This window comes from Phacochoerus africanus, chromosome 13, assembly GCF_016906955.1.
Source record: "Phacochoerus africanus isolate WHEZ1 chromosome 13, ROS_Pafr_v1, whole genome shotgun sequence".
Lineage (NCBI taxonomy): Eukaryota > Metazoa > Chordata > Mammalia > Artiodactyla > Suidae > Phacochoerus > Phacochoerus africanus.
In genome coordinates, this window is record NC_062556.1 from 9,941,943 (window position 1) to 9,957,526 (window position 15,584).

Here is a 15,584-nt window from a genome sequence, read left to right on the forward strand (position 1 = left end):
TTCTGTGGCATATGTAAGTTCCCAGGCTAGGGGTTGAATCAGAGCTGTAGCTATGGGCCTATACCACAGCCACAGCAATGCCAGATCCAAGCCACATCTGCTACCTACACTTCAGTAGTAGTAGCAATGCTGGATCCTTAATGCACAGAGTGGGGCCAGGGATTGAACCTGCATCCTCATGGATACTAGTTGGGTTCATTACCACTGAGCCACAATGGGAACTCCAGGACTTCTTTTTAATTAAATTATTATATGTTTATTGACTTATTTTTAAATACTGAATAACAATCTTTAGCCAGACTCATCAAGAAAAAAAGAGAGCCCAAATAAATAAAATCAGAAATGAAAAAGGAGAAATTACAACTGTTGCCCCAGAAATACAAGGGATCATAAGAGATTAATATAAACAAGTATATACTAATGGAATGGAAACCTAGAAGAAAGAGGTAAATTTCTAGAAATGTAATCTCCCAAGACTGAATCAGGAAGAAATACAAAATATGAACGGACCAATTACCAGTAATGAAATTGAATCAGTAATAAAAGAACACACAACAAACCAAAGTCCACAGGTAACAAACCAAATCTGCACAGGTAAATTCTACCAAACATTGAAACAAGTATTAATGCTCTTCTTTCTCAAACTATTTCAAAAAACTGAAGAGGAAGGACACTCACAAACTTACTCTATGAGGCCAGCATCACTGTGATACCAAAACTAAACAAAGACATCACAAAAAAGAAAATTACATGCCAATATTACTGATTAACACAGATGCAAAAATTCTCAACAAAATATTATCAAACTGCATTCAAAACTACATTAGGAGTTCCCATTGTGGCACAGCGGAAATGAATCTGAGTAGGAACCATGAGGTTGTGGGTTCAATCCCTGACCTCACTCAGTGGGTTAAGGATCTGGCATTGCTGTGAGCTATGGTGTAGGTCACAGACATGGCTTAGATCTGCCGTTGCTGTGGGTGTGGTGTAGGCCGGTAGCTGTAGCTCTGATTCGACCTCTAGCCTGGGAACCTCTATATGCCTCTGGCACGGCCCTAAAAAGACAAAAGACAAAAATAAAACTACACTAAGGGGATCATACACCATGATTCAGTGGGATTTATCCTGGGGATGCAAGGATGGTTCAGTATCCACAAATCAGTCAATGTAATACATAACAAGTTAAGAATAAAAATAATATGATCATCACAATAGGTTCCAAAAAAGCTTTTGCCAAAATTCAGCATCCGTTTATGATAAACACTTTCATTAAAGTTGGGGTAGAAGGGATATACCTCATCATAGTAAAGAGCATATCTGACAAACCTATAGCCAACAGCATACTCAATGGTGAAAAGCTGAAAGCATTTCCTCTAAGATTAGGAATAAGACGTGGATGCCCACTATGGCCATTTTTATTCAAGCTAGTATTACAAGTCCTAGCCACATCAATAAGATATGAAAAATAAATAAAAGGAATCCAATTTGGAAAGGAAGATGTACAACTGCCTCTGCCAATATATAATACTATATATATATATATAATACTATATATTAGAAAATCTTAAAGATGCTATCAAAAAACTATTGAACTAACAAATGACTTTAGTAAAGTTGCAGGACACAAAATTAATATATAGAAATCTGTTCCTTTTCTAAGAACAAACAAAGAAATTAGGAGATAATTCCATTTACAATTGCATCAAAATACCTAGGAATAAATTTTACAAAGGAGGTAAAAGAACTGTAGTTGGAAAACTATAAGGCACTGATGAAAGACACTGAAGACAACACAAATAAATGGAGAGATATACAGTGCTTGTGGGTTAGAAGAATTAATATTGTTAAAATGACCATAATACCCAAAGAAATCTGCAGATTTGTTGAAAATTCTATCAAAATATAACTGGCATTTTTCAAATTCTAAAATTTGTATGGAAACACAAAAGGCCACCAATAGCCAAAACAGTCTTGAAAAAGAAGGACAAAACTGGAGGTATCTCACTTTCAGATTTCAAACTATATTGCGATGATGTAGTCATCAAAACACTATGGTACTGGCACAAAAACACATAGACCAATGGAAAAGAATAGTCCAGAAATTAACCCACAGTTTTCTGGTCAATTAATCTATGACAAAAGAAGCAAGAATATACAATGGGGAAAAGACAGCTTGTTCAGTAAATGATGTTGGGAAAATTGGACAGCTATATGCAAAAGAATCAAACTAGACTACTTTCTCACACCACTTAAAGAATAACTGGATTAAAGAAGTAAATATTAGGCCTGAAACTATAGAACTCCTAGAAGAAACATAAGCAGTGAGTTTTTTGATATGTCTTAGCAATATATATTTTTTTAATATACCTCCTCAGGCAAGGGCAACATAGCAAAAAAATAAAATAAAATAAAATAAATGAGACTAAAACTAGAACACTTCTGCACAGAGAATAAAACTATCAACAAAATGAAAAGTTACCTACTAAATAGAAGATATTTGCATATGATATCTCTGATAAGGAGTTAATATCCAAATTGTACAAAGAACTGTTATAAGTCAACATCAAAAAAGAAAGAAAGAAACCCTGATTTAAAAATGGGCAGAGGACCTGAATAAACATTTTCCTAAAGACATATGTATGGCCAACAGAGATGGTCAACATAATTGATCATCAGGGAAATGCAAATCAAAACTAATATGTTACCTCACATCTGTCAGAAGGGCTATTATCAAAATACAACATATAACAATTGTTGGTGAAGATGTGGGAACGGGGAACCCTTGTGCAATGTTGGTGAGATGGTAAATTGATGCACTCTGGAAGACAGTATGGAGATTCCTCAAAAAAAAAATTAAAATAGAACTACCGTATGATCCAGCAATTCTACTTCTGGGTATTTTTCCAAAGAAAATACAAACACTAATTTTAAAAGATTATGTTATGTTCATTGCAGCAGCATTCACAATAGCCAAGATTTGAAAACAACCTTAGTACCCATTGATAGATGAATGGTTAAAGAAGCTGTGGTAGGGAGTTCCCATCGTGGCGCAGTGGTTAACGAATCCGACTAGGAACCATGAGGTTGCGGGTTCGGTCCCTGCCCTTGCTCAGTGGGTTAACGATCCGGCGTTGCCGTGAGCTGTGGTGTAGGTCGCAGATGCGGCTCGGATCCCGCGTTGCTGTGGCTCTGGTGTAGGCCGGTGGCTACGGCTCTGATTCGACCCCTAGCCTGGGAACCTCCATATGCCACAGGGGCGGCCCAAGAAATAGCAAAAAGACAAAAAAAAAAAAGAAAAAGAAAAAAAAAAAAGAAGAAGCTGTGGTACACACACACACACGCAATGGGATATTATCCAGCCATTAAAAAAAATAAAAATCTCGCCCTTTATAACAACATGAATGGACCTAGAAGGTGTTACATAAGTGAAACATCAAAGACAGACAAATATTATATGATGTCATTTATATGTGAAGTCTAAAAAACAAAACAAATGAACAAACATAACAGAAACAGAGACACAGATACAGAGAACAAACAGGTGGTTGCAGAGGCAAGTGGAATAAGGAGAGATTAGTGAAATAGAAAATAAGTAAATAAATACTGGATAGCAATTTTGCATTGTAACATAAAATTATTTGGTTCCAGTATAATCTTTGATGAATGCCTTCTGTTGTTTAGTGTAATATTGACTGTAATTGAAGCTTAAATGGTAATATTAATAGCAATAAGAATGAACTAGTTCACACAACTTATTTCTAATTATTCATCCATGCTTTTGCTCCTATAACCAAGTCTAGGCCATTTCAGTATATTGCATTTTCTGTGAGCTTTATTTAAGTCGCTTTGTGGATTATGTTATCTAGCTTTAACTCCATTAACCTTCACCTAAGGGAGAAGTGAATAAAAAGGATCCTGCAAAAAATCCAGGAAATGTAGAAAGTACTGATAACATAAGCAGAAATGAACGTGAACATCTCTGATTGGTTCCTGCTCCTCGTTCTGCTGTTGAGGTTTATCTGAACTCTTAGGAGATAAAAATCAACTTATTGACTCTTAAAAGAACTAGCTTAACTATTTTTAGAAATTCCCAAGAAGATAATTTTAAATATGGATTTGTATCCATTACCATTAACAAAGAAATTCACTCTTAAATTTATTTAGCTAATGATAGTCTTCAACTATCAGAATTAGCCTGTTGTTTAAAATATAAATTAGTTTCCCCTTATTCCATTCTTTTAAAATTTCTATTTTTGCATGCATTTATAATGTATACAGTAATATGATATGAATAAATGGCATAATATGGGAGTTCCCGTCGTGGCGCAGTGGTTAACGAATCCGACTAGGAACCATGAGGTTGCGGGTTCGGTCCCTGCCCTTGCTCAGTGGGTTAACGATCCGGCGTTGCCGTGAGCTGTGGTGTAGGTTGCAGATGCGGCTTGGATCCCGCGTTGCTGTGGCTCTGGTGTAGGCCAGTGGCTGCAGCTCCGATTGGACCCCTAGCCTGGGAACCTCCATATGCCGCGGGAGCGGCCCAAAGAAATAGCAAAAAGACAAAAAAAAAAAAGGCATAATATACAAATAAATGAGTACCTATGTTGAGGATGTATTAAAAATATTTTATTAATGGAGGAGGCTATGAAATTGTTTGAAAAATACTGGTAGTGGTTTTGATACTAGCAATTGCTCTCGTTTTAGTTTCTGCACCACCTAGTATTTATTTTGCATAGATTGTATCAGTGGCTTATTTCATTGCTCTCAGTTTTTGAAAGCTGTGATTTAATGTATATGTTTTGAAAAAAATCTTTCAAAATTAACTGTCACAAAGAATTTCAATATATTGGATATATTTGGGTTTAGCTGTCAAACTTCCTAGTCTCCTTTGCGTAGCCAGGGAATTCATATGAGTAGGCACTAGGGTTGTTGAAATGAATCCCACTGCCGCCATCTCTCTGCTCCTTTTTAACCAGAGAAAGCAAGATGTAGAATCTTGTACAGGAAAAACCTCAGAGGTAGAGTTGGTCATTAATGGAGTTCCAAATCAGAAAGCATCCAGGGAGATCAGTATAACTATGTGATTGAAACATTTAGAAATGAAAAGATTTAGATTTAAAATGAAAAATCATTACAGTTTAATGAATCAGTAAGCAATATGAATTATTTAAATTAATTTAGCACTTTATGAATTGCAAAGTGCTTTTATATTTTCACTATCTTCTATCACTTGTCTTCTTTTTTAAAAATAAAATGAGTAAGAAAAATGTAGAAATCTTATGTTCGAAAATTTCCCCAAAGAGCTGTTTTTATTCACTGAATTATTACAGTTTCTTGTTAATATTAGATTTATGTATTTGCCAGTCCTTTCTTTCCTACAGCTGAGCATCTAGCTAGCCAACTCAGTGATCTCTGGAGCAATACAATTTTTTTTTTTAAACAAGTGCTGCACCTGCAGCATGTGGAAGTTCCCGAGGTAGGGATCCAGCCACAGTGCATGCCACTGTGGAAGCAGCACTGTGCAGTTGTGTTGTGAACCACAAGGGAAGTCCTGGAGCAACAGATTTTATGTACATGATCTTTATCACTATGCCATGAAGGCCAGCATTGAACTCAAAATCAGGATGAAATAACCAGGTATCTCCCCACATTGACCAAGATTCTATATTTGGGGGATAGGGAAAAAAAGAAATGGATGCAAAGGTGGCCCAGTCACCCTGAACTGCTCTGCTTTTGCACATGCCCATTTCTTCTACCTGGATGCCCCTCTCCCTCCTTGCTAGCCACATTGTCTAATGCTCACATAGACTGATGTTTATAGGTCTAAGTGATAGTGCCCGCAACTCAAAATGGGATTTATCTCAGCTGCAGAGGCCTTGAGATGACAGGTCTGCATCTAGTGTATTTTGATTCTAACAGATCATGTAGCCTGGTGGGGGCCTTAATTCCTCACTGAATTAATGAACTAAGTGTGTGGATTAGGGAAATTAGGTCAGATCAGAGAATACATTGTTTGTATACTGATTGGCTAGTTTTAGTTCAAATACTTTTGAAATTATGGTTGATGCCGTTCTGTTGACGGCGATAACTATAATCAATTAATCTGCCTTCAACTTGCTAATTCTCTTAAGAAAAATGAAAGCCACATGTAAGTTATCCACAAACCCGTATCAGTTGTCAATTTCCCAAGTGTTATTTTTCACAGTAACAAGATTTGAGAGGAATTTTAAAGTTTTTTTCACCAAAGATAGGATGAAAAACAAATATAGCATGAGAGATTTAAATTAGACAAGGAGTGGTATGGCTTAAAGTAACAAACTTCAACACAGTTTGAGGGAATTTGGTGGAATCTTTTCCTCTGGAAGGTACTGTTAAAAGCATTTGTTGTGATTTTAATATCTTTTAATGCTTTAATTGATGGTTTGAAACCTTCAGCTGGATGTTCTGATCTTTAAAATAGTCCTTTCAGGAGTTTCCTAATGGCCTACCAGTTAAGGACTCCACATTGTCACTGCTATGTCTCGGGTTCAATCCCTGGTCTGCAAACTTCCTCCTGCTGTGGGCAAAGCCAAAAAAAAAGTCCTTTCAAGTTTTGTTATTGAATAAAAACAACACCCAATATCTCTGTAGGATTTCACATTGTATAAAAGCCTTCTCATATATATTTTATCATTTAATCATTATCATAGTCTCGATTGGTATGCATAATTATTTCCATTTTTTTAACTGCAGAAGCTGATTCTTGATTAAGTTATTTGCATTGAGTACAAGTGCATGCAGTACAGACCTTTGATTCAAACTAAACAGAACCAAATCCACCCATACTATATTTGTGCATGAGGATAACCTCTACTCTACAGAAAAATAAGCTGGCAGTAAGTTAGGCTTTCACTGTTTAAAAGGTTTTCCTTTACTTATAAGTATTACATTTATAGTAACAGCTGTTTCATATTGTTGTACTTGCAAAATTAAGAGGTTCATCAGATATTAAAAAGGAAGGGGAATTCCTATTGTGGCTCAGTGGAAACAAACCCTACTAGTATCCATGAGGATGCAGGTTTGATCCCTGTCTTCACTCAGTGGGTTAAGGATCTGCCATTGCTGTGAGCTGTGGTGTAGGTCATGGTCACGGCTTGGATCCCACGTTGCTGTGGCTGTGGTGCAGGCCTGCAGCTACAGCTCTGATTTGACCCCTAGCCTGGAAATTTCCATATGCTGCAAGAGTGGCCCTAAAAAGACAAAAAAAGGGGGAGGGAATCTGTATATTTTCCTGTATGTAAATTTTACCTGAATAAAACATGAAGGGAATTATTAATAACCAATAATGCTGTGAAGCACAAGTTGGCAAATAATCAGAATCATTTGATAATAAAATAAGCTACAGAACAGAGAACCCAGGAATAGACCCACACAAATATAATCAACTAATCTTTGACAAAGAAACAAAGCAATTCACTGGAGAAAGAATAGTCTTTTCAACAAATGGTGCTGGAACAACTGGACATCCACATGCAAAAATCTAGACACAGACCTTATACCTGTTACAAATAGTAACTCAAGAAGAATCACAGACCTAAATTTAAAACACAAAACTATAAAACTCCTAGAAGATAACATATGAGAAAATCTCAATGACCTTGAGTTTGTCAGTGACTTTTTAGATATTACACCAAAAGCATAATCCATGAAGAAAATGTTGGTAAATTAGGCTTCTTTAAAAATTCAAAACTTCTGCTCTGTGGAAGACACTATTAAGAGAATGTAAAGAAAAGCTAAAAAAAAAAAGATCCTTGAAAAATGTATATTTGATAAAAGACTAGTATTTTAAATATTCAGAGAACTCTTAAAACCTAACAACAAGAAAACAAATAATCCAGTTTTAAAATGGGCAAAGAATCTGAACAAACCCTCACCAAAGATGTATAGATGGCAAGTTTTCATAAGTATATAAGAAGATGCTCAACATTATTTTTCTTTAAGGAATTGCAACTTAAGCCAACAATGAGATACCACTACGTACCTATTAGAATGTCTAAAATTCAAAATACTGACAATACTGAATGCTGGTAAGGATGTGAAGAAACAGGAACTCTTAACCATTACTGGTAAGAATGCAAAATGGTAAAGTCACTTTGGAATATGGTTGGAAAATTTCTTACAAAATGAAACCTACTCTTACTGTATAATCCTGCAGTTGTGCTCCTCAGTATTTACCCAAATGAATTGAAAACTTATGTCACGAAAAACCTGTATGCAAATGTTTATTTCAGCTTTGTTCTCAGTTGCCAAAACTTGGAAGCAACCAAGATATACTTCAGTAGGTGAATGAAATAAACTGTGGTACATCCAGACAATAGAACATTATTTGGCATTTAAAAGAAATGAGCTGCCAAGCCATAAAAAGATACAGAGGAATCTTATATACATACTGCTAACATGAGAAAGAAGGCAATTTGAGAAGGCTATATACTGTGTGATTGCAACTATATGACATCCTGGAAAAGACAAAGCTATGGTGAGTAGAGGTTGCCAAGGATCCAGGAGGAGGAATTGAGGGATGAATTGCTGGAATGCAGGGGATTTTCAGGCAGTGAAACTATTGTGTATGACGCTATAATGGTGGATATATATCGTGATATATTTGTCAAAACCCATAGAATGTACAGTAAAAAGAGTGAGCCTAATGGTCAGTGAACCCTGAACTATGGACTTCAGTTAATAATAATGTATTAATATTGACTCATCAATTGCAACAAATGTATCACTAATGAAAGATGTTAGTAATAGGGAAATAGTGTTAAGGGTGGGGGAAGAGAGAGATGGGGTATCTGGGAACTCTGTGCTTTCTATTCAGTTTTTCTTTAAGCCTACAACTGCACTGAAATATAATTAATTTAATTTAAAAATATGTTTTAAAAGCCACACATAATCAAAAAAGAGCTCCACATTTACAACGAATGTGAGGGAGGTAGATTAGTTGCAAAAATCAAAGGAGATCAACATGATTCAAGGCCAGCTCGGCCCCATTTTTCATCTCCATTTATAAGCGAGATAGACTTATCGTCATATCATAACTTCAGTATTAGAAAATACACATACATATGTATGTCTCTAACTCTCCCAGAGAAATACAAAAAGGAATCAAAACTATCGTAATTAAATGAGTACTTCTTAAGAAACCCAACTCTTAAGAAGTCCAACTTTAATATTTCCTTAAAAATTACAATTGCAGTGGCCTTAAGTGTGGATTAATGCTCCACTGATTAATTTAGTACTTGCCAACTAAGTTTAAGTAAGTAGAATTTGATTTATTAAAATACATCATATATACAAATGAGAAAATTTTCTGCACAATTACTTTTTAAATTATCCTTTTACTCATGCCCACTTTCCCCATAATTTAGCTTTTGAGAACAAAAGGGTGATGTTAGACTATGTTAGCATTTATCATCATTCATTAGAACTCTGGTCCTAAAATATATGATTATAGAAGAAATTACCTGTAGACAGTCCCCCAAAGGTTTCCCCACCATAATCCTGTAGGAAATCTGTAAAACTCTAAAAACATTTGAAACAATTTCAGATCAGTATAATTTTTAGGGTATCATGGACTCCCAGTGGACCCAAGATCAAGTCTAATTGTTTTCATAGTTAGTTATTATTGCACCCTATATAAAAATAAGGGTTATCAACAATATCCTTTTGAATTTGTTAGGTCTCAATGAAACTTTATTTCCCTGACAGTTGCATTGTCAAACTGCTGTTTAAGGTTATGTACTCTTTATGCCATTTACATATATGGTACATAATTTCAAACTATGGATATTTATAATACAAAGTAGCAGACTTACTTTTACAGAACAACTCAGGAGGAATTAATTATTTTTAATGCTACGGCACTTCATGAAAAGATAATATCCCACAGTGAAAATGAATGGTTTGATGAAAACCTACATTTGATTACAACAGTGTAGGCACATGCATATGTGTAAGTATTTGTGGAATGAAAGACTGGGGAGTGAATGAATATGTACTCCTAAATTTAACAAAAGAGCAAGAAAAGATTACTAACCTTTAGTAAGCATCTGCTATGTAGAGGCATTCTTTGTAAATTATCATGTAACAGCACAGCCAATGAGCATTATGCAAGCGTTAAAGATGAGAAAACAGACTGAGAACGGTTAAGTAAATTGTCCAAGGTTACACAGCTATTGAGTGGCAAAACTGGAGCAAACTTTGCCACATTTTGACACTTACTGTCATATTTTTATTTAACCTATGTTGCCTCAAAGAGATGAATATGGAAATCTGAGAATTTAAAATTTTGACATTCTTAAACAGAGGTTAAGAACAAAACCCTTTCTTCTCCAAGTTTTGGCAGCTGCTCTTTGCTCTTTAGAAGACTGAATTAAGAATATGCCAGCAGTCCTAGCAATTCTGCGAGAGCCCTGACCTCCCTTTGGTTCCATGTAACGGTGGGACTCCAGTGTCCATGGTGCCCTGAGATGGGCCACCAACCTAACCTCTTTCTCAGCAAAGTTTCTGACTAAGCAATGAGAAAACATTTTCATTTTCACAAGAGAAACTTGTGAACCTACATCTATTTTTAATTGATGTACAACAAAAAGTGGTATCACATTTCTCATATCCCTTGCCCAATTTCAGCTTCCACCACTTCATAAGACTTTTTCCTGGAAAGGTCAGAACAGCAGAGATGAGCAGAGACACTTTTTTTAGCCTCATTTCTAATCCACTGACTCTTGCTCTGTAGGTTCTCTGTGAACTGCCTGTTCAAAGAGATATTGTTCAAAATTACTTGATTTTGTAGACTTAATGACACAAGGAAGATAGTTTCAGCTACTTGAAGTCTAGAATTTCCTTTATAGAAACTGTCATTGTTAGTCAACTTTAATAATTAATAAATACAGTGGTAGTTACAGATCTATCATAATCCAAATGAGTACATGAAAACAAACGGTATTAATCATGTGATCTCTGAACCCTGATTAACTCATCTCATTAATGGTTGACATTTTACATGAAGCTCAAAGGAATGATCATCCCACCAAAGACAGTCTGACATTTCCATTTAGGACACAACGTGCCTTATTTCCCACATCTCTTTCAGCCCTGGGTGCTTGAGCGTTTTCCTAGTCTTTGCATGGCTTCATTTCAGATCTTTTGGTGGCTTCAATAGTTGAGTCTATACTTTCCGTGCATTTTGATAAGCAGACTTTTCTTTGTTTTTATACTCTGGCCTTAGGCAGACTCTGACTGTGCTAAAGAGTTACCTGGACTGCTTCCTATTCTCTTTCCTGACGTTTAGGAAAAGGCACCACTAGCCCTAGAAGTCTCAAAAAGTCAACCGGTGCATCCATTTTCCTCTTTGGACCCTAGTGCAGTGAATTTCAGCAGCTCATATCTTCAGACCACATGCCACTGCACCCAGACATGGATAAACAAAATGTGGTGCAGTATGTATATATACAATGGAATATTATCAACCTTAAAATGAATGAAATTCTGGTATATACTACAAAGTGAATGAAGTCTGAATACATTATGCTAAGTGAAATAAGCCAGAATCAAAAGGACAAACACTGTAGGATTCCATTTATATGAGGTCCCAAGAGTAGTCAAATTTATGGAAATGGACAGTAAAACGTGACTATCAGGGTTTGGAGGAAGGAGCATGGGAGTGAGTGTTTAATGTGTACAGAGTTTCAGTTTGGGAAGATAAAAAAATTTCTGGAGATGAGTGGTGGGAATTGTTGCATGACAATGTGAATGTACTTAATGCTACCAAGTGGTATGCTTAAAAATGGTTAACATAGTAAATTTTATGTTATATATATTTTCACCACAATAAAAATAAAATAAAACTTGAAAAAATAAAAAAAGTGCAACTGGAAATGACTGAAGATATTTAAGAAAATGATACTTAAGAAAAGCACTTTTGTGAGTTCCCGTTGTGGCTCAATGGAAACTAAACCCGACTAGAATTCATGAGGATGCGGTTTCGATCCCTGGCCTCAATGAGTGGGTAAGGTCTGGCGTTGCCCTGAGCTGCGGTGTAGGTCACAGATGTGGCTTGGATCCTGCATTGCTGTGGCTCTGATTTGACCCCTAGTCTGGGAGCTTCATATGCCACAGGTGCATCTCTAAAAAGACAAAGAAAAAGTAAAACAAAAGCACTTTTGTTATTCCATCAATGAGTGGTCTATTTTTTAAAAATGAGAGAGAAGAAACTCACATATTAAACTTACTTGTTTTGTTTTACCAGGGAGGAAGTGAGGTCACAAGAGATTAAAATTTTGAGTTAAGAAAATTCATTAACAAGAAGAGCTAAAACTAGAGCTTCCTATTCCTGTGACTCCCAAACCAGAGCCTTACCATTACCCTAAAGTAACTTCTGTTTCTTTTTTTTAATAGTTGACATTTTTGATACATAGTCCTTAGAAGAAGGGAGAGATGACTAATCTTCCAACAGAAATATTAGTGGTTTTCCAGGTCTCAGTATTGCGTTACTTACAGCTGCATAATATTCCCAGATATTCTGACATTGTTTGACAGCCAGAATAAGGCATCTTGACCAACATGCCACTTAGTGGAAAGGCTAGATATTAGATGAGCACAGGACCAGTTATCTGATCCTTTTTGTCCTATTAATCAGTTGGTAAACCAGATGTCCAAGTTTGTAGACCATATTTGGATGAGGGGTGACCCAGTAGGCTTGGAACATAATTTGTGAATTCTTGCACCTAAGTCACTCTCTGAGGGGCTTCTCCTTTCCCATCCTACCTCGGGTGTACCTGCTCTGACATTAGTTCTCACTTGAGACTCCTGTCAGTCACCCAGAATCCATGCTTGTGACAATAGTTATGTTCTGAAATTCTCCCTATTTGGTCAATTTTCATACAGTATTGGACACTTTCCTTATGGTTAAAATCTTGCACTAGGGGCTTCATCTGAATATTGACCATTAGTAATAAAATTATATAAAGCTTCCTTGTCTAGAAGCCAGGCATCATGTGAAATGCTTTACCACCCTGTCTCAGGTCCTAACATCAGTCCTGCAAAATGGGTTGGATTACTTTCATTTTGAAGATTATGAAACAGACATTCGGATTAAAATAGTTTCATCCAATTCCTTATAAACAGTTGCCTATATACCCTTAAATTCTTCTGCTTTTCACACATACTAATCATTGCTGGCCATTAAACATTTCTTCAGCGCTCCTAATTCCAGATTATCATTCATATCTCTACACTACACCTATGTAGACCAGTGCTTCTCAAACTAATGTGCGTTTTTAGTATTACCTGAATATCTTGCTAAAGTGCAGATTTTGATTGAGTAGGTATGAAATCCTGCAGTTCTAACATTTTTTTTCAGATGCTGCCCATGAGGCTGATCATCAGACCATAGTTTGAAAAAAGCAGGGTTCCAGAACTGTTTCCTAATATAGATTAGTTACACATGGCTCTTAAGCACTCGAAATATACTAGTGTGAACTGAGCAGTGCTGCAAACGTCAAGTACACACCAGATTTTGAAGACTCAGTCTCAAACGAAAAGTGTAGAACATCTCATAATTTTATGTTGATTTCATGTTAAAACACTACTACTCTGAATATGTTGGGTTAAATATAATGTGTTATTAAAATCAGTGTTACCAGAGTTCCCATCGTAGCTCACTGGGTAACGAATTCGACTAGGAACCATGAGGCTGTGGATTCAATCCCTGGCCTCGATCAGTGGGTTGCCATGAGCTGTGATGTAGGTCCCGCAGATGCGGCCCGGATCCCAAGTTGCTGTGGCTGTGGTGTAAACTGGCAGCTGTAGCTCTGATTAGACCCCTACCCTGGGAACCTCCATATGCCATGGGTGCAGCCCTAGAAAAGACAAAAAGACAAAAAAAATATCGAAGTTACCCATTTCTTTTTTTCCTTTTTAGTTGGTTACCAGAAAATTTAACTTTGCATATGTGGCTCACATGGTATTTCCATTGGATAGCATTGCTGTAAAGAATCCTCCCAAATCTTTTTCACTTATTCAGATATCACTTAGGGTTGGCCCAACTCACCGTCCCCTAGTGTTCTCACCTCAGATGACCTCTCCTACTCTACCCATGGCCTGTTTGTCTTTTAGCACATATTACCTTGTGTTGCTAAAGGTTATATGCTTATGTCTCCGTGGCTAGGTGGTGAGTTCATGAAATTCCAAGCTTATATATCATACTTTATTGCATAAGATTGTGTCTTATTCCTTTTGATTTTGACAACCCCTAGCCAAATACTTACCTTCTAATAGATTCTCAGTAATAGCCATTGAATAAATTATAACCTCCAAAAGTCTGCTGTGACTTTGTGTGCCTCAGAGTGCTTACCGCAATGCATTTTAAAAAGAAGGGCCTAAATTAAGGTATAAGTCAGTCCCAGCCAAGCTCAGTGCATTGATCTCTGTGTTCTTGGGCTGCCTGACCTGCGTCCTCTCTGCTAAGGGAATTGTCAATAACTGTAATAGAAACCTAATCAAAACATAATTAGGAAGGCAAACTACTGTAAAAAACCATCTTATAATGAATTCCAACAAGAGATTTGGGGATTATCTGCACCACTGGTTTCCTCCTCTAGGATAATTAAAAGTTGATTGAAAGAGAATTGCTTAAAAATAAAGAAGGTGACTGCTTCTCTCTCAGTACCATTGTCATGACTGAAATGAGGAATTCCAGAAGGCGCTTGGTTAGAAGTAAGGAGAATATTCCAACTATTATGTCAAACAGGATTTAAGAGGCATTCACTCATCTTCACTTTGAGGCTCAAGGATCGCTGCCTTCTGGTATTAATGTACTTCTGGTAAATCTTCATTCATTCATTCATTTATTCTTCAGTCACTCACTTGCTCACCTCCTGACTCACTCCCTAACTTAAATCACAGGCTTACAATTTATGGAGGACCTACAATAAGTCTAGTGCTGGTGACCCAGGATTCATAAAGCAGTTCCATGCAAGAGACGAACACATGTAACTTCTTGAATAAAAATGAGTTTATCCAGGCCATTCTCTTTTGCCGCAAATTTCTGGACTAGATCTGACAATTTGTTTAATTTTCTGACCAGTCATTCATATTATCAGTATCACTATTCAGTATGAAAAAAAATAATTTTAAATCCTCAAAGCATTTTGAAGGGACATTAAACAGACTAGTCCTGAAGAAGCTTTGAAGACTTCAAATTATTTTTTCCAAACTGCAGTTTTTTAGAAAAGGTTCTTGGCACTTATACAACCAAGCAATATTATGGAAAAGAATACCTTAAAATTTAACATATGCAATTTTTGTAGTCTAGTAAATTTCTGAGTTTTGTTTTCATTTCATTTTTAAGACATGCCTGACTCCTGTCAGTAGCATCCTCCTTCAAGAACTTTCTACATGCTCTTGCCTCAGCTGCCCTACAGCTGCAGAGTTTCACTGCAAGGCAAGGTTAAGATGCATTCATAAGAATCCATTTGTCAGGGAACACTAGCCTGTAATTCACTGCGTACACCCACCCTGACCTCCAGGTGGTAAGGCCCAGCTCATAGTGA